The following is a 25,004-nucleotide window of genomic DNA, read 5'->3' on the forward strand; positions in this document are numbered from 1 at the left end:
AGGCACCCTGTGCCTTTACACACCCGGTATTTCACAAGTTCTCCAAACTGTTTGAAGAGCCTCACCAGGATGAGCTGCCAAGTCTGTGCACAGGTGTGCAAGGGCTGGGAACAGGTTCAGACCTTCCTGAACGTCACAGCAATCAAACATCATGCCTGGATTCATTCAGTATGCAGCAGGGAGCAGGAGCAGACTCCGTTCCTCTTTTATAGGACCTTGAGTTTTTGATGTAAGACCGCATGCAAATCATTGCCCAAGGATGTGTTTGTCATATAATTAATATTAGCTCCCACCCTGAAGCACATTTCTGTCAACACAGAATAAATATTCCCCATTAGGAGAGGGTTGGTTGGGGAGATCAGGACTTGAAGCATTTGGATAGCTCTGTGCTAGCCATCAAGGATCACTTCCCTGGTGCTCCAAAGCAACCAGTGAGCCAGAATGTTGCTCATTTTTATTTCCAGGACGTTTTGGGTTGGTTTGTTTTTCTGATTTGTTTGTGCTGGTTTGGGGTTTTTTAGCTTTTCTGGTTTTTTGAAAATGGTTTAACTCAGTTTTCCCTTTGGAAGTGGCCTCTCCCTTCCCCAAGACATGATTGGAAGCCCTTCATCCAGAGATTTCCAGCACAGTTATGGACACACAGGAGAATGAAGAGGCTCAAAGCAAGTCTGGCTCTGAACCCTGCAGTCTGGTGTTACAGTAAGAGACAGATATTTATATATATTTTTAATAGGTTGGAGATAAATAGTGCATTCATTGGAAAACGTATGTGGGGAGAGGATGTAATGAATTTTCAGATTAAACTTGGCAAGTGTTTTCAAGCTAAAGGGGAGATGTTTAATCACATTTTCTTGCAGAGAAGGCTGAACACTGGGTTTCAGCACAATTTTTAAATGAAATGTCTCCATTTTTTCATCAATGCTTGTGTTTGTCAGCCTGACGATGTGCCGAAGGGGCTTAGCAAGGGATCTCAATAACCAGTTGAAACACTCTGGCACGGCCTCCTCTGACTTTCTGAGCTTTAGTTCTTTCTGATCAAGAGAAATGAGAAATGGCCAAGGAGCAGCAAGATTTGGCTCTGCTCAGCAGCACCTCCACCCACACCACCCTGGGCACCATCCCCTGCCTGAGCCCACAGCCACGGGCTGAAAAGCCAAAGGGACACACTGTGGCCCTGCAGGGGTGGGATAGGCTGTGGATACACACAGGCTGCTGCCCTGAGTGCAGGAATCTTGCCCTGTAGCAGTGGTGGCACCATTCAGATTGGTGACCTCCCTGTCCTCAGCTTCTCCCCTTTTCCAAGGCTTTGGTTGCAGTTGCATTGTGAGGCTCCCAAGAGCTGCCATCTTCTGATGGCAGTAAACACAGAATACTTTGCTGGTGCTCAAACAGAGGCTGCCAAGGTAGCACAGACAAAAAAGTGTTTCAGAAAAAAAAAAATAAAATCTCAAGCAGAAAAATTAAAACAAAACAAAACAAAAAATCCTACACGCACAAAGAAAAAAAAAAAGATTATGCAAATTCTCTAGGGAAGATGAAATATTAAGCATTCCAAACTAGCAAATAATTCGGTCTTCTCAGTCTCTCTTTTTGCTGTTTCCTTGTCTGCATGGGATCTGAAATTACATTTTACCACCTGCCTTTCTGAATTGTCCTTCTACCTTGCCTGCCAAGTTTCACCCTTGCAGAGGGCACTGGCTCCTGGGAGATGAGGCACAACATGCTCACCTTGCCCAGTGTCCTCAGGGACAGGCATCTGCTCCAGCACTGCCTCTGTGCAGATGTGCACAGGGGGCTGCTGTGCCTCCCCTGCCAGTTTTGGAGCACACAGAGCAGTTTCAACCCACTCAGCAGGAGAGAGGGCCTGTGAAGGGCAAGAAGCTTCTGGGATATTGCAGTGGGCACGAGGTGGAGGAGAGGAAATCCTTCTAATGTTCTTGTTGGCAGAAAGGTTCTGTGGTGTGATGGTGATACACTCACACCTTGCTAGGCAAAGGAGAACCCACCCAGCTGCCTCCAGCCCAATGTGGGTAGGAGATTCACCCCTGCAAAAAGCAGCACCCCTGGTTATCCACATCCCCCATACCGGGCAAAGGCTGAGGAGATGGAAGTTCACCTACAGGCTCCCATTTTGCAGAAGGGAGATGGAGTCTCAGGTAACAGCACAATGCCAAACAGGGATGTGCACAGCTCACAGTGGACTGACCCAGCTTTTCTCTCCCCTACAGCCGTGGCAATCCTGTCAGGGGGTGGCTTTGACACAGTGGTCTGTCAGTGCCAGCAGGTAGGAGCAAACAGTTGTGTTGCTCTTGGCTGAGGTTTTTAACCCCCTCACTTGCAGCTGAACAGCCTCTTCTGACTCAGCACCACTAACTCTGTCTGCAGCACCTGGGGTTACCTGGCTCAGCTGGCACATGCTTGCCAGAGCAGTCTGCTGGGAGCCTGATGGAATGACTGCACACAAGGGACCAGGGAGCAGCAGGAACTAAAGCACAACACCCCAGGATCCTCAGAAAAAATGTTCACTCACAGCTGTCCCTTAGTAATACTTTGGAGCAATACTTAAGAGAAGGAAGCTCCTTCTTGGAGCACCTCTTGGTGGTCTACCACTTCCTGGCATGAAACTCTGTTCCTTGCCATTATCATCACTGCCCAGCCCTGCCACAGCTTTGTCTCCGTGCATCTATTTGTCTTGACTCTATTCACACAAATCCTGGGGATGCCAGGTCAGTCCCACACCTTGCAGAGCCACCTCCCTCAGCTCAGCAGCCTTGGGAAGCCCAGCCTGGGTTCCTCCTCCTCAGCCTCTGCCCCTGCACTGAGCAGATTTTGCACAGCACCTGCTGTATGTGCCTCCAGGACGGTTTGTCTAGAAGATCTGCTGTACTTACACACATGGTTTAGTGGTGAGTACAGAAGTGCTGGGTTAACAGTTGATCTTGATGATCTTAAATGTCTTTTGCAACCTAAATGATCCTATCAGCTGATGATCCTGAGGGAAAAAAAACCAACATTTGTTGTACCACAGCTCTCTTGCACAGAGCAGAAGGAAGAGAAAAATTATGCTGAAAAATACAGAGGAGTGCTCTCAGGAAGAGCTGATTTTGGCTGTCAAACTCTGTCCATAGGAAGATGTGAGAGGAATTGCTACTAAAATTATTTAAGGGCAGGCTAGACAGCTCACAGTGGCACAGTGGTTGTTCATGGCAAACGGTAGAAATTATGGGAAAGCACCCTGTTTTTCTGAAGCCACACAACCACCCCAGTAAGGAAACTGACAGAAGGTAAGCTGTCTGAAAAGATATATTAAACATGGAAATATATATGTTTAAGACAGATCACCTGGAGTTCATCCTCTGCTTACAGAAGTGGTGCAGAGGGGAGAAAGAGCTGCTGGTGGCAGAGGAGGTGGTGAGAGAGGTGTTCACCCATATGGCTGGTAAAAGAGCTCATGGATTACAGCCTGACAGCTTTGGTTGTACATCCTGAGGACTTCTGTATCACCTGGTACTTTGTCTTCTAGAAGCTGCTAGTGACTGGAGCCTTGTGAAAAACCTCAGTCTGTTTGTTTTATTTATAGTCCTTGTTATTTCATGGCTGAACTTGGAGATGTGACCCCCAGCAACTGAAAGGCCAGCAGACAAATCAATAGATCCAGCACCTGCTCAAAACCTCTTCATTTTGTGAGCTTTATCTCATCGTTTCCAAATGTGCAGTCCAGGTTTGCTGAAGGACAGAGAAGAGCAAGCTGGTGAGCAATGCCAAGCAATGGTGGAGACAGGGCTGCTGTGGGGTCACCCTGGTGCCAACCCACAGGTGCCAGTGCTGTTGCACTTCAAGACTGGTGCAGCAGCAATTAACACCCAGTACAGTTGGCAGACTCTAATGAATCTAATGAATAACAATATATTATTAATAATAATATATTAAAATAATAACTCTAATGAATCTGTGGGTTACAGGACAGAACTTCGTCTGATGCTGGTCCTGTCCCAGGCTTTATTTGGTGTTTGCTGTTCCTCCCATACATCACTGATACTGTATTTATGTCTGCCTTAGCTGTAGATGCTCAGTTGGACACCATTAAAAACTTAATTTGCTTTGCCATTTTCCATTTGTTTTCAGTCCTCTCTGCTGGTCTTCCTGGGAGACCGGGCTTCTGTAAGTGTGTGTGAGAACCTGGCAGCCAATCAGCCCAGATAATAAGCAGGGAAAAGTTTACAGCTTGCAGGTTCTTCAGGTTCTGTATATGTTCTATGTCAGCCCCCAGAAAAGTGCTGCACTGCTGTGCTTTGGAGGCAGCGTGTGAGGCAAGAGGGCATGGTGCAGCAGCTGGGGGATGAATTAAATACAGCACTAAACAAAATGCATTCTGGGGCAGTTCTGTTGCAGGGGATGAAGCATGCCCTGCACAAAGCAGGTCCCAAGGATCATTCCAGAGCTTGAGACTGCATCCTTGAAGGAGGTGCAACATGGGTCTCCTGCTTCCAGCTTCCCAGTGTACTCCACTGCACACTGTACTGAAACTTTGTTTTGTGCCCTTCAGTGCATACAGACATGCCCTAAACTGCTCCCATTGCTGGGAATTCTATCCAGCCTCACTCTGCAGCAGCACACAAAAGTAACAGTGGTGCAGGTGTGATAGCAGCTCAGGGTTTTCAAACTGGGGGCCTGGGCTGTGTTACTGCTGCAGAGAAGAAATGCAGCATCTCCACAAGCCCTAAGTGTTGCACAGTGTCCACCAGCCCACTGATTCCTGGCCTACAGTGGGTCCAGCATCCTTCCAGACAGAGCAGAGGGCTGTGTGGGATGATGGAGCAGGACTGCCTGGAAAGCTCAGTGGCACTGACATCGAGCAGCTCCTCACTGCCCCTCACACACAGTGGGAGCAACACACAACAGCGCTGTCTGCCAAGCTGCCCTCTCCCATTTGAAAACACAAATCTTCTGCCCTTGTTCTCCCAATCTGGGGAAGGTAAAATGTGGTGCTGGCTATGTCTGTGGTGACTAACAGGAGAGAAACCCCAGTGTCCTGAATGAAAGGGATGGGAATGTTGCAGGAGGATTTGCCAGGTAATTAAAACCAGAGCAGCAAAGACCAGAAGGTGTGATGGCCGCCTTCTGTTCTCAGCTTCTGGTCTCCCCCATCTCACAGCTTTAATTTCAACTAGCCTCCCATTCCCATCCCTTGCTCCTCTGCTCTGCAAATTCACTGCTGGTTTCTCTTCTTTCTGTCTGTACCCTGGGTAATTTCCAGCCTTGATCACTTTCTCAAAGCCCTGCAGAACGTCTGTGTGTGCTTGTTTTCAAGCCCAACCATACAATGGAGAACCACAGAGAGCCTAAAGGAGGGAGGATGTGGCTAGTCTTGGTGTTGGTGTCTTGGGGAGAAAGGAAAGTCGTGCCAGGGACTCAGAGCAGATGTGCAAGGCAAGTCTTCTTGCTCTGTGCAGGGCAGGGGGCAGAAGGAAATGCTGGGAATGACATCCCAGAGCACACAGGTTTTCTCCAGACTCCTCCTGCAGCTGATGCTGCCCATGTGTGCTTTTAGCCCCTTCCAAAGCTGGAACTTGCACCATTCTATGCCCATCAAACCAGTTCTGCAGGCAGAGCTAGTGGATACAGGTGAAGAGGTTATCTTAGCCAGAAAACACCTGTCAAGGCAAAGAATATATTCACATCACTCACTGTGGTACTTCCCTCATGGAAACAGCTGCTGAGGATGCTGGTGGGATTTGTGGCATCCCCCACTAAGTAGTTTCTTCTTGAGGGTTCTTGAACTCTTGGGCTCTGTGACACACTCTGTGGCAACAGCATGTTTCTGCCCTCTTTACCCAGAGATTCTCAGTGTCCTGAGACAGGGGAACTATCTAATTTCACTCCATGCAGATAGCTTTCCTTTAGCTATTTCCTACTGTGAGCTCAGTGCCCACAAGGTGCCTCATCCCACTTCGTCAGCTCTGCTCCCAGGATACAGCAGAGCAGCAGTGATCCCTGAGTCACTTTGCCAACCTGTTCCTGGAAGGCAAACAGGAAAGACAAAGAGAAAATTATTAGAAACTCAAGCCCCTGGGAAGTGTTGTTCTGGTTTTTATTTTTTTCACCACATAATCCACCCAGATCTATGATTTTCAGCTTATTATGCAATGATGCACAGATATAAAAATACAAATGCTTCTTTACATATAGGGATCAGAAGAACTCAAAACTATCAGAACAATTTTATTAAGTCAGATTAAAGCCCAGGTGTCTCAGCATCTTCATAAAAGTGCATGTGTAAGGAAGGAATAACATCATGTCGCACAGGTATGATCCTCCCCTCCTGCATCCTTCCCATGCTAAAAATATGAGGGAACTATAGGCTTGATCCTCACTGGATTTCTCTTTTGTGAATTCATTCAGTCTCACCTTGGACCCAGATAAACTTTTAGCAGCCACAGCACCCTCTGGCAAGGAGCTGCCCAGGTAAATGAAGACTGTCACCTCTGATTTGGTTTGAATCCATTCTGTGCAGTTTTCTCTGATGAAAAAGAAAGCTTTGAGCTGTAGGAGATGTGCAGACAGAGCCCAGGTCCGAAGATTTTGCTCTTTTAGCCTCGTGCAAGGTTTGTTGTTTCTGCTCTGTGCAGAGCCCAGCACATTAGAGACCTGAGGCCATTCCCGTAATACAACCGGAGCAAAATGCTCTGCCTTTGTTCCTGCTCGCTGCAATAGACCCCATCTCTGCTGCTCATTGTTTTAAGACTTTTCTATTAATAGCAGAAACAGACATGCCATTTCAATAATTCTATTCAAATTAATGCCTTTCATTATACTCCAAACACAACATCAAAGGCTTAGATTGCACCCTGGCCCTTTGTGAGACAGAAAGAGTTCTGGAATAAAGATTTCCATCAGAATAGACGTCTGATGGGAGAAAGCTTTTTTGTCCATCAGGAAAGATAAGTTTCTTAATGGGATTAGAGGCTTTAGTTCTTGTGGATGAGTGACTGCAGCAGCCTAGGAGGTCCTTTCCACTGGCAAATTTTGTCCCACAGCTCACTGCAAGGGAGACATTTCACATAGGTAATATTTTATTTTTACTCTGATTTTGTCTGTGAGAGGAAGGTCTGTTTTCCCAGGTCCTGGTGCTGGCTGGCCAGACATAGGGACTATGGTGTGTCTTGGAGAGAGCTGGGGCTGCACAACTCTGATTGGCAGGACAAGCTCAGAGGCAGCAGTGTCTGCAAGGTTCCCTTTGCAGCTCTGCCAGACACCCTTTCTCACTATCAGACACCTCCAGTCAACAAAGAAGGACAAGAACAAGCACAGTGGAGGGCTTCCTGTCCTGGGGTGTTGGAGATTTGGGTTGCTGGGCTGTACTTACCTGTGACTATGGCCCTGACTCTTTGCCTTCCAGCAAGAGAAGCACTGGGGGGTTTGGGATCATTCATGTGGTCCCTCCACCCCTTGGACTAGTCATGTAGAGAGAAGGGTAGCTTGGTAGTTATGTGTGTATTTCCTGGATCACTTGCCACCTCAGCTGGTCCTGGAGAGAGTGCAAAATGTAAGAAATTGGGTAATCAGAGCATGGCCTAGGCTGGATCTTGTCCTGTTGTGGCACCACTCTGCAGTCTCTTCCACCCTCTCAGACTCCATCCTCCAGATGCACCCATCACTGACCAGACTCTCACCTACAGCCAGAACTGATCCCTGGGGATGCTGACACCTCTGTGGGTTTGTCTGTGCACATGTTTTCATGTGCAAATAAGCACTAAATATCCTTGTAAGTCAATGAAGAAACTGTATCTCCGTTCATTGCAGGGAATGGGCTCACACATCCCTGGTATGTAGTAAATTCTGGTTTTCTTATTTTGCTGTTTTCTCTTCATCAGGAACCTTTGATTGGGTTACTCTTTGTCTTTTGGTCTATAAAGGCTCTTAATGAAGCCCTATTAGTGAACTAAACAGAAACATTTCCTCCTTAAAGGGCTTCATTATGCAATTGCAGCTGAGCAGAGCCTGCTGAAATGTCTCTGCATGTTCATGGGTTAAGAAGTCCAGTCTGTGTCTAAAACTGCAAATGGGCCACACGTCATCCCCTCTGGCCAGTGATAACTTGGAGAGCAGAGCTTCACCTGACTACCACCATCGGGAGATGTTCTCTCACCTCACATTTTACCCCATTTTGGTAAATTTTACCAAAAATTGACCCCGTTTTGGATACACCTGTGGTTCCATATGGCATGTGAGCCCAATATATGGGCAGGGCTGGAAACCATTGCTTCTTACATTGTTTGTTTCAGTAGTTAATTGGTCTCACAGTGAAAAACCTGTGCGTTCCCTCTGAATTGAATTTCAGCTGCTTCAATTGAATTCTAGCTGCTGGTTCTGACTGGTGCCATCCTTTGCTGGATTAAAGAAATGGTACTTATTCCTCATTGTCATGGTTTAACCCCAGACAGCAGCTAGACCCCACACAGCCACCTGCTCACTCCCCCTGTGTAGGGATGGGGGAGAGAATCAGAGGAGTTAAAGTGAGAAAGCTCATGGGTTGAGATGAAAACAGCCTCATAGGTGAACCTAACAAGGAATTCAAGCACCATTTCCATGGGCAGGCAGATGGTCAGCCTTCCCCAGGAAAGCAGGGCTCCATCACGCCTCATGGTTACTTGGGAGAACGACTTCCACCATTCCAAATGTTCCCCCTTCCCTAGATTCTTCCCCCAGATTTATATACTGAGCACACCGCCATATGGTACGGAATGTCCTCATGGTTTGTTGAGGTCAGCTGTCCCATCTGTGTCCCCTCCCAACCTCCAGCCCCCTCACTGGTGGGGTGTTGTGAGAAGCAGAAAAGGCCTTGACTCTGTGCAAGATCTGCTCAGCCATAAATAAAACATTCCTGTGTTATCAACACTGTTTTCAGCACAAATCCAGATCACAGCCCCATAGTAGCTACTGTTGAAAATATCAACTCTATCCCTGTCAAACACAGCACACTCATGAAGTTGTTTACACAATTTATTTCTCCCACCTCTCTATTGCTTTTTTGATCACTTACCTTGGGCAAATTGCCTAAATGTATCAAACCTCCAGTCTCACTGTCCCAAAGCCTTTCAAAAATGTGGAAGCGCGGTCAGGGTGCAGCTTTGTCTTGGACCCACCCCAGGAACCCCACTCACAGCCCTGGATTTCAGCCTGCAGCTTTCTGCATCTCTGCCATCAAGCAAGGATAAAACACCCTTACTTTTATTTGATTTTTTTTTTTTTTTTCCAGCTAGAGAAGTATGAAACACCATCACTAAAGCAGAGCTCACCAAAAAGACTACTGAAGTAGTAGAAACCTTCACCTACTTTATACAGCATTAAACTTGGCCTTTGCTGGTAGATCCTGAAGAAACTGGCCTTTTATTTTATAATTTTCTTAATTTGAAGAAGACAAATTGAAAACAAGGTGTTTCATGTCTGGTTTCTGGTCCATTCATTTAATTTTTTTCTCTGGATATCTTCCCATGGATCACCAAGAAATGTTCAAGCAACCACACAAGTATAGTTAAATAGTGTCTTTTAAAGAACAGACATTGTCCCTGATGCCAAAAATGGCAGACTATTTGCTGCACTACTAACTCATACTGCTGTGAGAAAGACTTTTTATCTGTCATTAGTAAGAAAATGCAGCTGTTTGTAGCCCTGGGAATCAGAGAATCCAAAACACCAAACAGCAGCAAGGAGAGCAAAGTTCCACCCCCCCAATTTCTGCATTGTTCACATAACATTTGTGAGCACCACGGCGCATCCCCAGCCTTGACTTTCAGATGAGTAAGAGACACCCTGCCAAGCTTTGTTACCCACTCACTTTTTGCACTTTTTTACCAGTGTGACTGCATTTCCTCTGCCTACCACCAGATTTTCAGCTGTCTTTTCCCAGCAAATCAAAGTCCCATTTATTTCCCTGGACTGTTTTTCAATGCCCAGACCCATAGGCCATGATCCAATTGCCTCTTAATTTTCCCTTGGATAAATAACGTAAGTAAATTCTTCACTAGAAGACAAACTTCCCCAACATCAAGTCATCGTGGCAGCAGTTTTCTTATCCTCCTCTAATTAACTAAAGGTCTTTTTGGAAGGCAAAAACACAGAATTGGACACGATATCAATAAGAAGACAGCAGCAATCTCCTAGTTCCTGCCTACTGTCTTGCTACTGAAAGATTCAAAGATATCATTCAGTCCCTTTCTTACAGCAGTGAACTGAATGTCTATTATGAGCATTTCAAGAATGACTGCCTCTTGAGGCTCCCTGCCTTCATTTCAAGTTTGCTGGCCTGGGTGAGGAACTTTTCCAGGTTTGCAGTAGAAGAATGCTTATTATGAAGAGCAGCAGTGATGCCCAAGGAAGGGGCACCTCGTGTGAGGTTAATATTACACCCTGAATACGGTGTAAGCCAGCTCTGAGCTGATACAAAAAAAAAAAAAAAAAAAAAAAGAAGCTAAATACTTCTCAATGGACCTGTCCAACTGATGCCAATTTTTAGGTCTCAGATCTGTCACTCAGGAAGGTGACCTGTATATCCTGTATTCCTACTTGCCAAAACAATGTGTTATTAGTGTCACTTGATGCTGGTTGATGAGAGGGAACTGCCACTGGCTTTGTCCTTCCTATATTTATCTGGAACTGGTGGTTCCCAAACCTCTGGATTGATGGATTCATCTCATGTGTCAAGGTTTCTTATCAAACCTAAAATTAAGAATGTGAAAGGTATGATTTTCCTCCCACTTTAGGCATGTGTCTGGTCTAAACAGACACTTTGGGCTTCACTAAAACCAGTGGGGAAAATGAGGTATCTCCAGATAGTGAGGTGATGCACTGCTAGGAGGTGCTTCTCTGAGGATGGGATGCTCCTGGACTGCCCCTTGGCATGTCCATGCTCTCTTGCTGAGCTGCTAGACAGCTGCCATAGCTCAGAGACACAGCCTTCAGCTGTCTAAATTTGAATAATCCACCCTCAACCCTTCACCTTAGTCTGACAACATCCAGGCCCTGAACCCTTGTAGCCCAGTTTAGTGTAGTCCTGTTCCAGCCTGCAATGCCCAGACTGCCAGGTCTGCAGCATAAAGATCACACTGCACACCCAGCTACTTTGATGGGCTCTCCCTGAGCCCATCAAAGAGACCCCCTGCACTTTACCAGGCACCTGCCTTTGCAGTATTTCATGAGTTAAACCAGCTTCTGATCAGCAGCAGATGCTGCACCTCACTCTTGCTGTGATCAGCATCTGGCAGAGAGAAAATGGCTTGAACTAGACTATGGAAAAATTAATTGCTGAAATTTAAGTGACAGAATAATAATTATTATAATTGCAATAATTGCAGTAATTGATAGTAACAGTTCCTCTTTGCATGCCCCTGGGGAACTTGCATCACAGGCTAGCTCTGTGAGGTGCTCTATAAACACACAACAAGAGAATTTCCTGGAAGCAGGAGCACAAAAGCACACATGGTTCTGTTGTCACACTCTGTATCAGCTCTTCGTGGTGCCAGAAACAGGCAGCAAGGGTAAGAGAAACTTCAGGCTGCCCAATTTTGGGTTCACATGATAACCTCACTGTCCTAATGCAAGGTGTGAAACAATAGGAAGCAGTGGAAATTTAAGGTGTGGATGAAATGCATGAAAACGATGAGACCAGTTTCAGGCAGTGGTATTAGGGAACAGCCAGATGTGGTTTGCCAGTGCTGGGGCAAACATCACAGCAAAACAAACATGGTTTAGGAGATTCACAAACACGAGCCCCAGTGGGGAAACACACAAAGTGGCTGTTTTGGGGGAATGCCAGGATTGAGAGACAATGGCAGGTGGGAATCCACTGCCCAGCTCTGGGAGGGGATTGACAGGGAGGGACCAGCCTCAGGCAGCCTTTCCAGGTGCACCTTCAAGACAAAAGTGGTGTTCAGTGCTGCCTCTGTGTTCCCAAAGGCCATCTAGAGAGGGGAAAGGAGAGGACATCATGGCAATTTTTCCTTTGGATAGATTTTCATCCTAAACAGAGGTTTCTGATGTGCTGCTCTTAAGTAGTCGTGTCTTAGAAACATGGTGGAGAAAGGGCCATGGATATTGAGGGAATTTAAAGCAGACAGTACAATTATGGTAATTGGTTTTGACCTCCTGGAGGACCTGATCCATGGAATTACAGCAGTCCCACATGGCACTTGTGACTGGGCACTGACATGGGATGTGCATTTCAGAAAGCCATCCAGTCTTGACACCAGAACCTCAAGTGATGGATAATTTTTCCATTCTTGGAAATTGCTCTAGTGGTTAATTGCTCAGCCTATTAAAAAAAAAAAAAAAGCCCCACCTTATATCAACCTTTAATTTTTCCAACTTCAGCTTCCAAACATTGGATTTCATTTTGCTTTGTCTGCTCAATTAAAGAGAACTGTAATATCAAATACCATCTTCCTGTATAGACACCTATAGGTCAAATTACTTCTTACCCTTCTCTCTGGTAGGCTAAATAGGATAAATTTCTTCACATTCATTTCCAAGCTTTCTTTTTTTCCTAGGCCTCCCATCATTTTTACAGCATGTTTTATCAATCAACATCTTTTCATCATCTTTCCAAAAGCTGCACACCAAACTTACAGAAAATATTCAAACAAAGATCTTGTTCATGTCTTATATACCAAGAAATTGTGGACCTGCTCCATGAGCTCACAGCACTCAGGGGTAGGGAGCAGCACCCTGGACATGATAGGGAGTAAACTCAGGATCTCATGTTGAAAGAAGGGTTTTTTTCTATTTGAAAAAACACAGTTTTTTTGTTTTTGTTTTTGTTTTTTTCTATCTGAAAAAGGCTTATGATTGCCTAAAAGATCCCATGGTGTAAGAGTGAACATTAACTAACATGTTTCCAAAAAAACCCAGAAACTTTAACAATAAAAATATACAGTGAAGTATTTTTTTTCTCTCCCCAGTACATTTTCCATGGAGATGATTGGGCTAATTAAAGCAGAAATATTCATCTGGGTGCCACAATTTGCCCTTATTTTAAAATCCTTCCCTGTGATTGCACCATACTCTGGGGTCCTGTGGATCTTTGGTTTGGTGGGATCCTGAGAAATCAGATGTGGGGTGAATAACTCGGAGCATCCCAGCCCTACAAAAATCTGGTCAAAGATTTTTGAACAGACAGCATGTGGGGATGAGCATAAATGCAGCAGACACAGAAATCTATGACTTCTGAGCCTGCCAAAACCTGAGAAAGAGTTAATACAGCAAATAGGATAAAGGGCGCTTCTGGACGTAATTTACTCGGATTTTTCTAAAGGCTTTTTGGTGGAGTTCCTCACAGGAGATTCTTACGGAAAATAAATATCTGCAGGGTAAGGGGCAGCATCCTGTTGTGGGTCAAAAACTGCTCAAGCAATGGGATACAAAGGGTAGGAGTGAATAAATGATCCTTGGAGCAGGGGGAGGTTAAATGGGAGAGACTCAAGGGACTAGACTTGGGAGGGGCATGACTGAAAATATTTATTAATGGTTTGGAGAAGCAAGAGGACAGAGCAAGAGGTGAGATCTATCCAGGTGGCATCATACTGTGTAGGGTTTTATTTGTTAATAGAAGAAGGAAAGAAATTGATGAAAGGACAGAACTATGAGGGCTTGTGAGAAGGCCTGAAAAGATTTTATCAAACTGGGAGATGAATAAGCTAGAGGATTGTGAGATAAATACAGAACTGGGCAGTCATGGAAGCCTGTCTGTGCTTCACAAGGGCTCTGCAGGAGTGGGCTGGAGTTTAGAAGAGTCCTTTTAGGGGGAGAACAAGCCTACTCACATGGTGTCAGGCAAAAGGAAGTAACCAGCAGCTGCTAGAGTTGAGAAAAAGCATGTTAAAAGCAATCCCCCAAAATGTAATTCCCAAGCTGGTAGGCAAAGATCTTAACCCAGTTCCAGGAATGAGTCTCTCATCATCATGTCACTGGGGGTGGGAGGGGAAAGAGGAAGTGAAACATCTGGAGGTGTAAAAAAATGCAGCTGTAGAAAATATTCCTGCCATTCTGTATCCCTCATAAAGTTGTGAGATGAGAAAGTGTGAGAAAAACATGGGTGTTGGGTCCTTGTGTTGCCACAGACATGAGAGTTCAACAAGGGGTATCAGGGAGAGCACAGTTCTGCCTCCAGCTTGCACAGATCATGGGGAAACTGGTCTGAGACTGGACTCATGAAACCCTTAGACATCCCAGAGCATCTGCTCTGGGGACAAAGGAGAACTGTAGCACTCTTTTGCTGAAATCACAGAGTTATCCCATGATTTCAGCAATTCATTGTTCAAGGGGCTTTGACAGAGCTGGTGAGGTGACCCTGGTGGCCTGAACACCATGGTAACACTCAGAGCCTGAAACAGGAGCCTTATGGCTGTGAGGAAGGTTGTAGAGTGAGAAAACAATTAGAGAACCTGGAGGATTTATCAGCAGGCTTTAAATGGTGTCCATGGTGTTCTCTCCTGGTGGTTCCTAGCAAGGTCTGTCCTGTGTGGGCATTCTTGGGCTGGCATTTTGCGTGACAGTGCTGCTGTGTGTTCTGTCCTCATGCCAGTGGGCCAGCCTGCCCTCTCAGCAAGCTGGTGACCCTTCTGCTAAGGGGAATTGTTCCTGAGTTGACCAGAGAATGCCCACAAATCTTCTGACTGAAAGGCACAGAGCAGTAGGTTCAAAGCTTGCTGTGCTGGTATTTTGTCCATAGGGCAAATGAAATAAAAATGTTCCTGAATTTCTTTCCCTCCCTCAGCTTTCCTAAACTAAGTTCTTCCTTGTTTCACACTTTGGGTTCTGTACCACCAGTGACAGTAGCTGCACTTTGTTGGCTACACCTGACTGGAAGGAAAACAGTATTTGCTTGTGAGTGTCCAAGCTCCTGGGAACATGCACTGCCTTTTCCTGAGCCTTCTGTCAGGTATGCTTTTGGCTGCCATTTGTCATCCTTCACATTTTGCAATTAGCTCAAGTGTGTGCCGAGAGGAGCCAGCAAACAACTTCCCTGTTGCTATCTAGGCTGAAAATCTGAGGTGCCTGTGCTGCCTCTAGCCTGGAACCTGATTTCCAGCCTGCACATCACAAGCAGCAAACAGCACCCTCACCATGGCCTTCCATGCTGCTCTCCATCCTCAGGCATGGCTATCAAGACTTGCTCCTTCAAAATGTCTTCAAAGCATGCTGTTAGATAGCTCCTCAGACCACGTCATCCTCCACCACCAGACACACCAGGATGTCATTCGCTACTGTGGCTGAGCTTACTTTCAGATAAAACCTCTCAATGAAGTGAGTTTCCAGCTGGCAAATGGCTGCCTCTGGGCAACACAGAAACCTTCTAATTCAAGTGTATGTGTGATTGCTGTAACATCTCAGCATTTGGCAGTATTCATGCCCACAATGCCCTTGAAAGGTGGACAAGTGCAGCTGAGCTCCTTTTTACGATGGAGAATTTAGCCCCCCTCAAACCCAAAACTGCTTTGCTCACAGGCATCAACAAAACTCCTGGTGGAGGAGACTTGAAAGTAAGCCTTACCCTTTCTTACTTCTTTAACTCTTTTTCACCTGAACTCTCCACAAGATTTAAAGTCTTTTAAATCTGCTGATGAAAAAGAATATTCCATCTGCTACCCCATCAGAAACATGTTGGTCACCCTTGCATTTTTTGTCCTGCCTATTTTCCCCATGACAAAATCCGGCCAGAGTGGAGGATGAGGAGTATTTTCACCCGACCACAGCATGAGTATCTTGGCAATTAATTTTAGGCAGGTAGTTTATATCCTCAGTGATACACAGAGTTCTTCTTTCAACAGTTTTCCTGCTGTATTGCAGCTCCTTTAACAAGTTGCACGAGTTTTATTCTTTATCCTCAGAAAGCCTTCACGGTGTCCTCAGAAGAAACCATTTCTTCTGTGACACGTTGCTGTCAGGAGTGGCTTTCCAGGTTTAGCTGCATGATGTGATAACTGAAAACAAGCAGAAACAAGATTATTGAATCCATAGCCCCCACTCTTCAAGTGTGCTGTCAGGGGCTGGAGCTTTCTAAACTACTTTGTCTCCCAAGTCTCCTGATTTCAGGAGTCTGCACAAATTCTGATGGATTTTTTGGACATGACCTTTAACACCCAGGCTCAGCCCCCCCAGCCTCTCATGTTGTACTGACCTTTTGGCCATGGTAGAGATGCTTTAAAACACTGACAGAAATTCAGAAATCCTGGGGCCAGATGGGAACTTTTGGATGTGTTCTTCAAACCGGCAGTATAACACGTACAACAGAGTTTCATCCAATTATGCCAGCACGGAGCCTAGGAACATGTGATCGTTGCAGCTGGTTGAAAAAATACTAATTACTTTTCAGAGGATATACACATTATATATCAAATATATATGCTAACATATGCAAATTTTCTTGTGTGCAAAAAATAAAAGTCTAGGGGGGTTCAGGATGTTTTTGCTGTCAGTGTGCCTGTCAGTTTGGAGCATTAAGAAAATGTTCCTGAAATAAAAGACATCTTTTCCTTCCTGGTGAAATTCCTGAAAACAGTATCTAAGAAAAGGCTCATTTTGTTTAAAAAAAGAAAACGAGAACCAGCTCCAGCTGCTTTTCTACTCTGTGACCTTGAGGGAGCAGTTCATGTGTCTGGTGGAGATTTCCAGCCCCGGAGGAGAAGTCCAGGAGATCCCACCTGGCCTTTCAAGGGTGCAAGGGGCTGTCCTCTATTGTATCCACCAGCCCTGTGCAGATGTTTAGGGTCCTTTGGGGTGTCCCCAAGGGCACCAGAGGCTGTGCCTTCCGCTGCAATAATACATGTATACACATTACAACAGAAAATGCAGAGCAGTTGGGGAGCTGTACTCTACAGGGAGACCTCCTGATGAATGCCTCCATCCCGGGCTCACAAATAATCTGGAGACAGTCATTTTAATTCCTGTGGCACCTTGCATCCTCAGCCACGCTGCTCCCCACAAGTCATCTGGATGACAGTCTCTGCATGAGCCGCATCAGCATTTAGCTGGTCTCAGCCCATCGCAGCCTCCGAGGGAGCACATTTGCACAGAGCCTGCTTTTCCTCCCCGGGCAGCCAGGGGACAGGCACTGCAGGGTGCCACCCTCCCTCCTAAAACTGCCGTGCAACAGGGCTGGCAGATGACTGCAGTTTCAAGCACAGGCAGGGAAGCAAGCATCTCCAGCCTTTCCTACCCCTCTTGGTGCAGGAGGCTGATTCCACCCCTGCCCTGGGTGTGAAGCACCCAACAGAGTCCTTGCCTGCCTTTGTGACCCCTTTTTCCCCAAACCTCTGGAAGATGTGAAAGCCTCCCATCCTATCTGGTCTCATTCCATAATCTTAACACAAATTGTTTGAGACTAAGGACATAATAGGAAAGAAGCTGGAAACTGAGCCATGCCATAAGGATAAGTGACTTGTCAGGTTATTGCAGTTCTGTCTTGTCCTTTGCACAGGGAGCAGCCTCAGGATACTGTGACAGGGCTGCCAGCACAGGAGGAACACCAGAGAGGTGCTGGGAACACCAGAGAGGTGCTGGGAACAGGGTGGCCTGCCACCACTGTCCAGAGGGCAAGAGAAGGAGTCATTCACCATGGAGGACACGGTGGGAAGCCCAGGACAAATGTGACCCATCTCCCCTGGAGCTGACATCCCTGGGAGGGATTGAGTTCCACATGTCTGATAACACCCCCATGAGATGTGTGGCTCTGAGTCCTTGGGTCAGTCATCAGCATCCAGGAGAAGCATCACACTCACAATGTTAGGTCTCCCCTGCATCATGAAGTGGGGCAGGGGGGCTGGAAAATTTTGCTGGTGGTGCTCCTTCAGCCTGTCTTTGTTATGGAAACCTAGAGCACTATCTCAGGGGAGCAGCAGGTCAGCATTCCCCAGCCCAAATCTGCAAACACCAAAGGCTGCAATGGTACAGTGGTGTGGCCAGAGATGGGAGTCTGGAGAGCACCTCAGATGCCTGAATGAGAAGCCAGTGTGGTGGCATTTTGACTGTAACTGAGGGGCTCAGGGCCATGCTTGGCATTGTTTGTGGCTCTTACCCCAAACCAAAAGAGTTAGTTCTCCCATGAAGAGAAGGCCTTTTTCTTTTCTTTCTAACCTCCTACTCAGACAAATATCTCCTGGATCCTCTCCCTGCCTGCACAGCTTTGTCACTTCAAGCCAGGAGGACTGATTTCTGATTTACAGTCAGCTCTACCTGAAGGGGTCCTGGAGTAGGTAAGGTCCTAAAAAATTGCCCTCTCCCAGCTGCAGCTTGGCACAACCTTTCCTCTGCCAGACCTGCAGCAAGATTCCTTCAGGGGTGAGTGCACTGTGACATTTGCAGAGGGCTCACGGTTTTGACTTGACATGGCCCTTCACAGGAGAGGTGATGAGGCACATGACTCTGCCTAAACTTCTCTGATCCTCCCCACAGCATGTAGAACACCTCCTTGCTTCCAGGACCATAGGGATTTTTTTGTACATTCAGGTTTTCTGGACCCCATCTTGCAGGTACAATGTCCTAGTGGTGAGGCAGACCAGTCAGAGAGCTCCTTATTCCATCTCATGTTTTCTGAGTTTTAAAGAAGAGAGAGGTAATTGCCTTCAGTGTTGCAGTGCTCACATCTCAATGAGTCCCACAACCCAAGTGTTCCAAAAAATGTGGGCCTCAATGTAGTACACTGATTTCTTCCTGGAAAGTGTCTGGCCAGGAGCACATATCATCATGGACATAGTGACAGTTCTCATTGCAGATCCCCAGGAACGTCTCTTCTACAGATTTTTTTTTTTTTTCCTGGCTTGCAATGCTGCTGGATGACATAATTTTGATTAATAACTTATTCTACCATGCTGGAGTCTATGGGTCACAGACTCCTCCAGCAGAGAGGCTCAGCTGATGGCAGGTGTCAGCAGACAGAGAACCAGTGTAAATGAAGTCATCATAGATTAAGAAAGAGGAAAAGCAGACTGCAAGGGAAGGAAATTTTTTTTTATAGTAGGCAGGTGGGAGGGTAGGGAAGAGGGAAGCAGGACAAACTCCATGCTGAAGTATTAGAGCCTCTTCCCTCAATATCCAGCTGCTGCTTGATTCCAGCTTCAGCAGCTCACAGCTGAACAATTACATCATGTTCTGCTGCCACTTGGGTGTAGTGGGGGGTGGTTTTCCCTCATTGCTCCTTTTCACATCTGTGGTACCTCTTATCCTCCCACCTTTCACCACTCAGTGCTGGGCTTTGCCAGTCAATGAGAGCTCACAAGACCCAATCTTGAAACCTTGGTGGGTCCCCTCCACTGTGCCTTTGGCCACTTTACCTCCCTGTTAGGGACAGGGAGCTCTGGGATTTGAGCTAACCCATCCACTTCTCACCCTCCTCCCCGCAAGCTGCTCCACTTTCCTTGTGCCTCAGCTTCCCTCAGAGCACCCTCACCACAAGGCAACAAGGCTGGCCCAAGCCATGTTTCCAATCTGCTTTCCAGTCCCCAGGGAGAATGGCAAAGTATGATTAATACGACTATTTGTTTTGCAGGCAAGCAGGAGGTAAAGGTGGAAGTGCTGAGACATATATTTGATTTGGCAAATTAACACATCATAAGACATAACCATAAAAAATGCACAGCCTCCTAACATTGCTTCACTACTTCTCCTCCTCCCCCCGCCCCCCCATCCTTGCTGGATGAGCTGTAATGAGAGAGTAAGGTGAGAGAGCTGTCAAGACAATCTTTCCTGTTACACTCCATGTAGTTGCAGGGATGGAAGTTGCAAAAATAACAGATTTTGCAGTCTTCAGGCTAGACCTCCCCATTAGTGAGAAAGGCTGAACAGCCCTGCTGCTTTTAGGCAGTTGCTCCGTGTAATGAGTGCCACCCACTGAGGAGGGAACTGCTCTCCATCCCTCTGCTTTCCACGATGGGATCACCCTGTCCAGCAGAGACTGCAGCAGGAGGAAGACAGCAGGAGTGCAAGACATCATCTACCTCCTAAGCAAGGCTTATCCTCAGAGTTCCTCCCCCAGGCAAGCACACTGGGCTAGATCAGCAGTTCATGGAAACTGTGGGGCAGATTTGGCAGAACTCTTCTTCCCAGGGGTCTGATGCTCTCTTGCTTACCACTGTCATTTGGTGGGAAGGCAGTGAGAGGTTTCAGTGCATCATTACAAGAGCACTCACATCCTGGCTGAGAAGCCCAGGGGTGCCAAGGGTCAACAATGCTGGGGGCAGGTCCCACCTCCCCAGAGCTGGACACAAAATCTGGGCACTTCAGCCACATCCACCTCCCTTTCCTAGGCATGGAAGCCTTCCTTGAGCTCTCTGCTGTAGGGTGAGGCTGATCACAGCACATGAGAACTTTATTTCTCTCTGCTGATGACAGATCAAGTTTCAACACTTACAGAGTGGAATTGCAGCATAGGTGCCTAGAGTAGGGGGCATCACTGCCAAAACCAGGGTGGGTCTCCAGCCCATGTCTGGGACAGGTTATCATGAGGTCTTTTACAGCCAGGAGGAGAAAGTTGCAAGTGGCAGGTCTGGCACCATGCCCTGGGATTCAATTTTTAAGTCTCAACCCCAAATACAATGACTTATTTTCTGCACCACTAAGACTGGCATGGGTCTCTGAGGAAGCTTCCCACCCTGAAGTGGTCATCAGCCAGCTGGGTCTGTCAGGGAGATGCTGCAGCAGGACAAAAGTGAGCCAAGAGCCAGTGATGAATGGGGAAAAGAGAGGAGGATGTCCAAACCTGACCTGTGATTTCAGGCTGTGGTTATCACTGGTGACACACTGCCTGGCTTCTTGTGTGCTGCAAGGCAGGATGCAGTTGTGTCTGTGTGTTCAAGAGCTCAGCTGCTTCTTGCAGGTAACAGTCTGGCTCCTCACACTCACCTCACAGCTCGGGACCAGTGACATCTGCCTTCTGCCATTCCAGGTTTTCCAGGCACTGGTCAGAGCTGCGTGAGTAGCTCTTCACCTCAAAAACACATGGTATAGATTGAAATAAAATGTCAGCTTAATTCTAAATCAAGGGGTTTGTCATTCACAGGCTGCTGCTTGCTAATAACCCTGACACATTTTCAAGGCAGAGTTGGGTGCTTTTCCCTGGGATATTCTGTGCTCAAGAGTTTCCTCCTGATGCTGGCAAATGGGAAGCAGTCACTATTTCTCACAGAGCTGGGAACACACAGGTGTCCAGAGGGCTGTGTGGATTTGTCACCTCTACAGGATTTTTCCATGGCATGATGGGAGGATGTCTCCTTACCTAAGCAGGGCAGTGGCAGACATGTCCTGAGTGCCAAATTCCCAGCAAGAAAAATCCACATGAGCTTCCAGCCTGGCTGATGGTAGGGTCAGTGCTGCAGAAGGTGAGGCCAGTTGGGATCCTGAGAAAACACAACTTTATTTCCATCCAACCACACTAGACTCAGGGAACCCAATACCAGGGAGAGCTCCCATCCCTGCACAAGCTGTGGACTGACCCTGGAGCATGCAAAGGGGAAGTGGCTTTAATAAGAGTGAAACCTAAAGACTGAAAACACATGTGCTGCTGCCAGTAAGAAGGAGAAGTATTTTGAATTCAGTTGAGGCTTTCTCTGGCTCAGGGTGACCTTTAGAGAACCCACATCCCAGTTCACACTTTCTAGCAGAGCTGGCAGTGCAGCCAGTTCTCCATTCTCATCATGACTTCTTTTTTTTTCTTCTTCTTCTTCTTTCTTTTCTTTTTTTTCCTTTTTCAGCTGAAATATTTATGCAGGTTTTTATGGGTGTAGCTTTCATCACTCCAACCAAGAGGAAATGGTCATGTCACAAAGCAGGTTACATTATACGGCCCTGGGGATAGCAAGGCCTTTGGTAACACTTCTTCCCATGGCCTTTCTCCTAGGTAACCTAAGAGCAGGAAGGTTTATGAAGCTGATCCCATCAGACCCCACTGAGAAACTTAGCCTAAACATCTGAAGGATGAGAGTCACAGAGAAAAGGGAGCAGACAGACAGGGTTTGTAGCAACAGCTTGAAATAGGAGGGAATATTAGGACAAGAATGTAAAGGAAGTTGGAGAAATAACACCATCTCATTTACCACTCAAGCACACAGTGTTTGTCATATCGAAATAAAAACAGTGGGGAATGATTCCCCAAGGACACCTCCTTATCTGACTGCATTAATGCAAGATAGACCCTTGTGTTCATGCAGGCACTAACACAGACACTTGTGCTGACACATACACACACACAGAGGATTGGTTTGAGAATGGGAAGGAAGGAAGGCAAGAATTCTTTAATCTTCACTTTCAGAGCAATAAGCAAGTACATCATCACCTCTGTGCTGCCCACAAAAACAGACACCATCCATTTCCCCACTGCTCTACCTGTAGCAGGGAGGGGCTGCCTCACTGCATATCCATACAACAGCTTGAAAGCAGGAAAATCACCTGTAATGGCAAGAGAAATCTAGTGCAGAGCTGGCCCTCAGTTTGCCTGATGTCCCGGTAGAGCCCACAGGGATGCCAGAGGCACCACAAGCCCCAGGACACCAGGGGCACTGTGCCCCTGCAGAACCCACAGCCTCCTGCTCAGGGGCATTCAGCTGTGCTGGGGGCTTGGCTCTGAGCATCTCTTCTGCTTTCACTGAGCGTTTTCCTTCTTTACCACCTAGATACCCACTGATTTACACTAATCCTGAGATCTTTGTCCAGCCTCATGATGGCTCAGCCTTAGGCTTTTTCAAGCTGCTAGCAATCCTGTCCCATCTCACTCCTTTCTGAAAACTGGGGAGAAGAACAAGGGGTTCCCCATAAAAATGTGATCCTAAAAAAATCTAGTTGGCCAAGGTCATCTCTGTGGAGCATTTAGAGATCAATGCTGAGCCCTGCTGCTGATTTCATCCAGTGCAAACGCATAACTACCAGCAATCTTGATGCTGCAGTGCTGGAAAGTGATGTTTAAAGCAGAATCTTTTAAGAAGCAGCAGAGACCAAGCAAACAGGTGCCCTATGAGCTTGACAAAAACTCAAATCCTCTTCAGGGGGAAATTAGCAAGCACTGCTGCTGGCTGGATCCAATTTATTAAGGTCCCAGAGAAAGCAACCATGAAGAAAAGAGATAAACAATCTTCAGAGAGAACAATTGCAGATCAGTTGTGACATAATCAGGAGACCAGTTTCTCAAGGATGGAGAAAGGGGATGCCAGGGCTTTCTCTCATTAATCAGAATGAAAAGCCAGAAATATGCTGTCTATCTCTGCTCTACAGCAGTGCTGCAATTGATTGCTAATTGTTCTTTTTGAAGATTATTTATCTCTTTCCCTCAGGATCGTTCCTTGCTCCCTTCTCTGTGTCTTCCCATAAAAAAGAATGACCCTAAAGTGTCTTAAAAGGAGAATGAGAGATGCTCTGCAGTGTCATTACGAGCTCACAAGCAGCTGGATGGGGAAAAGAGCTACCCATTACGGCCACATTTTTGTCTGTTTGGTGGGAAAGGGCAGATTGTAGCTTTAAGAGAAGCATCAGAGAGTTGATAGATGAGAAATCAAGCCAAATTTTCTTCTCCCTGGCTCTCAGTGCTCTTGGGTTAGGCACCATGTGATATATGAAGCAATGTTTGGAGACCTGGGAGACCTAATCTGGTAATGCTGGTAACTGCAGGGTCCTTCAAAGACCTTCCAAACCCTCCTTCTGCTCAGCAATTTAAGCACAGTTGAGTCAAAGACGGAAACTGAAGTGTCTATGTGCATTCAAGGGTCACCTTATTTTTTATTTAGAGATTTATCATATTATAATATTCTTATTTTGTCTGAGTATGTAACTAGAGCCAACCCAGCAACCCAGGTATGCCAACCAGAAAGTTTTGAACCCTGTTTAAACCATTTTCCCAGCAAGCACGGGGAATGGGAAGATGCCAGGAATGAGATCACAAATACATCTTTTGGGAGGTGCTTTGTAGGCTGGAAGGGCAAACACCTGCCCATCAGTGCAGTCCCCACATCCTCTGGACAGAGAGTGCATGGGTGACCAAGTGTCACAGTCTGGTCTCCTGTGAGCCTTGGAATGATGTCCACACCTGCATGTCTGAGACGTGGGAGGAGAGGGACTGTGCTGGGAAAGAACATGGCAAAACCCTCCCTGCCTGCCTGGCTGGAAGGAGAGGAGGGAGCCCCGAGGGACAGCTGCTCTGCTCTGTCCTGGACAAGGGGGCTTGGCTCTCCTAATTCACCTGGCACTGCTCACTCCCAAACACGGGGCAGATGACTACTGAGCTGTTCCCAGTTCTCTGGGCCTCTGATGGGCCTCAACATGCTGCACTAAACCTCTTCTGGTGCCCAGTGCACTCAGACACCCATTTTTTGATGGTTCATTTTTTTCTGGTCTGGAGTGGGGCATTTCTGTCCTTTCCTTTGCCAGACTGTGTTTGCTTTTGCTTCCCAGCCTGGCACGAACACTGGGTGCAAATGTGTGGCAGAGCATCATTTTGCTGCCCTGGCAAGCAGCAGCAAGGGCAGCATTACATGGATTAATGCCCTGGTCATTACATGGAGCACAGCCAGTCCCAAGGGAAAGAGGTCTATTTCCCTGTGGAAAGGCTCAGCCTGGTGGTTGAAAATATGCAATGGAACCCTGAAAGCAGCATTGCAGGGGGAAATCAGCCTGGCGTGGGTCACCTAACTCTCACCTCACCACGAGTCAGAGGGAGGGAACAGCACCTGTCCCCAAGGGACCCCAACCTGTCACAGGAAGGGAAGAATGCAGTGAAGGGAAGAAACATCCATTGCCTTCAGGATGGTTTGTTTGATTGGCTAGACAAGATCTGTTACCTGGATGGAGACATAGGGGCTCTGGACTAGAGGCAGCTAGGGAAGGGTAAAATATTATTATTGCAGAGGAAATTTCCAGCTGTGGAATCAGCACGTCTCATTAGACTTTAAAACTGAGCAACCTGGCAAGATGAACACACCTGGGAGAAGCCAACCACAAGCAAAGACCTCCCCATCCCACTTTCTCCCAGT

The sequence above is a fragment of the Pseudopodoces humilis genome, chromosome 4, assembly GCF_049639895.1.
Source record: "Pseudopodoces humilis isolate 2021_Gansu_Grassland_sample_001 chromosome 4, ASM4963989v1, whole genome shotgun sequence".
NCBI lineage: Eukaryota > Metazoa > Chordata > Aves > Passeriformes > Paridae > Pseudopodoces > Pseudopodoces humilis.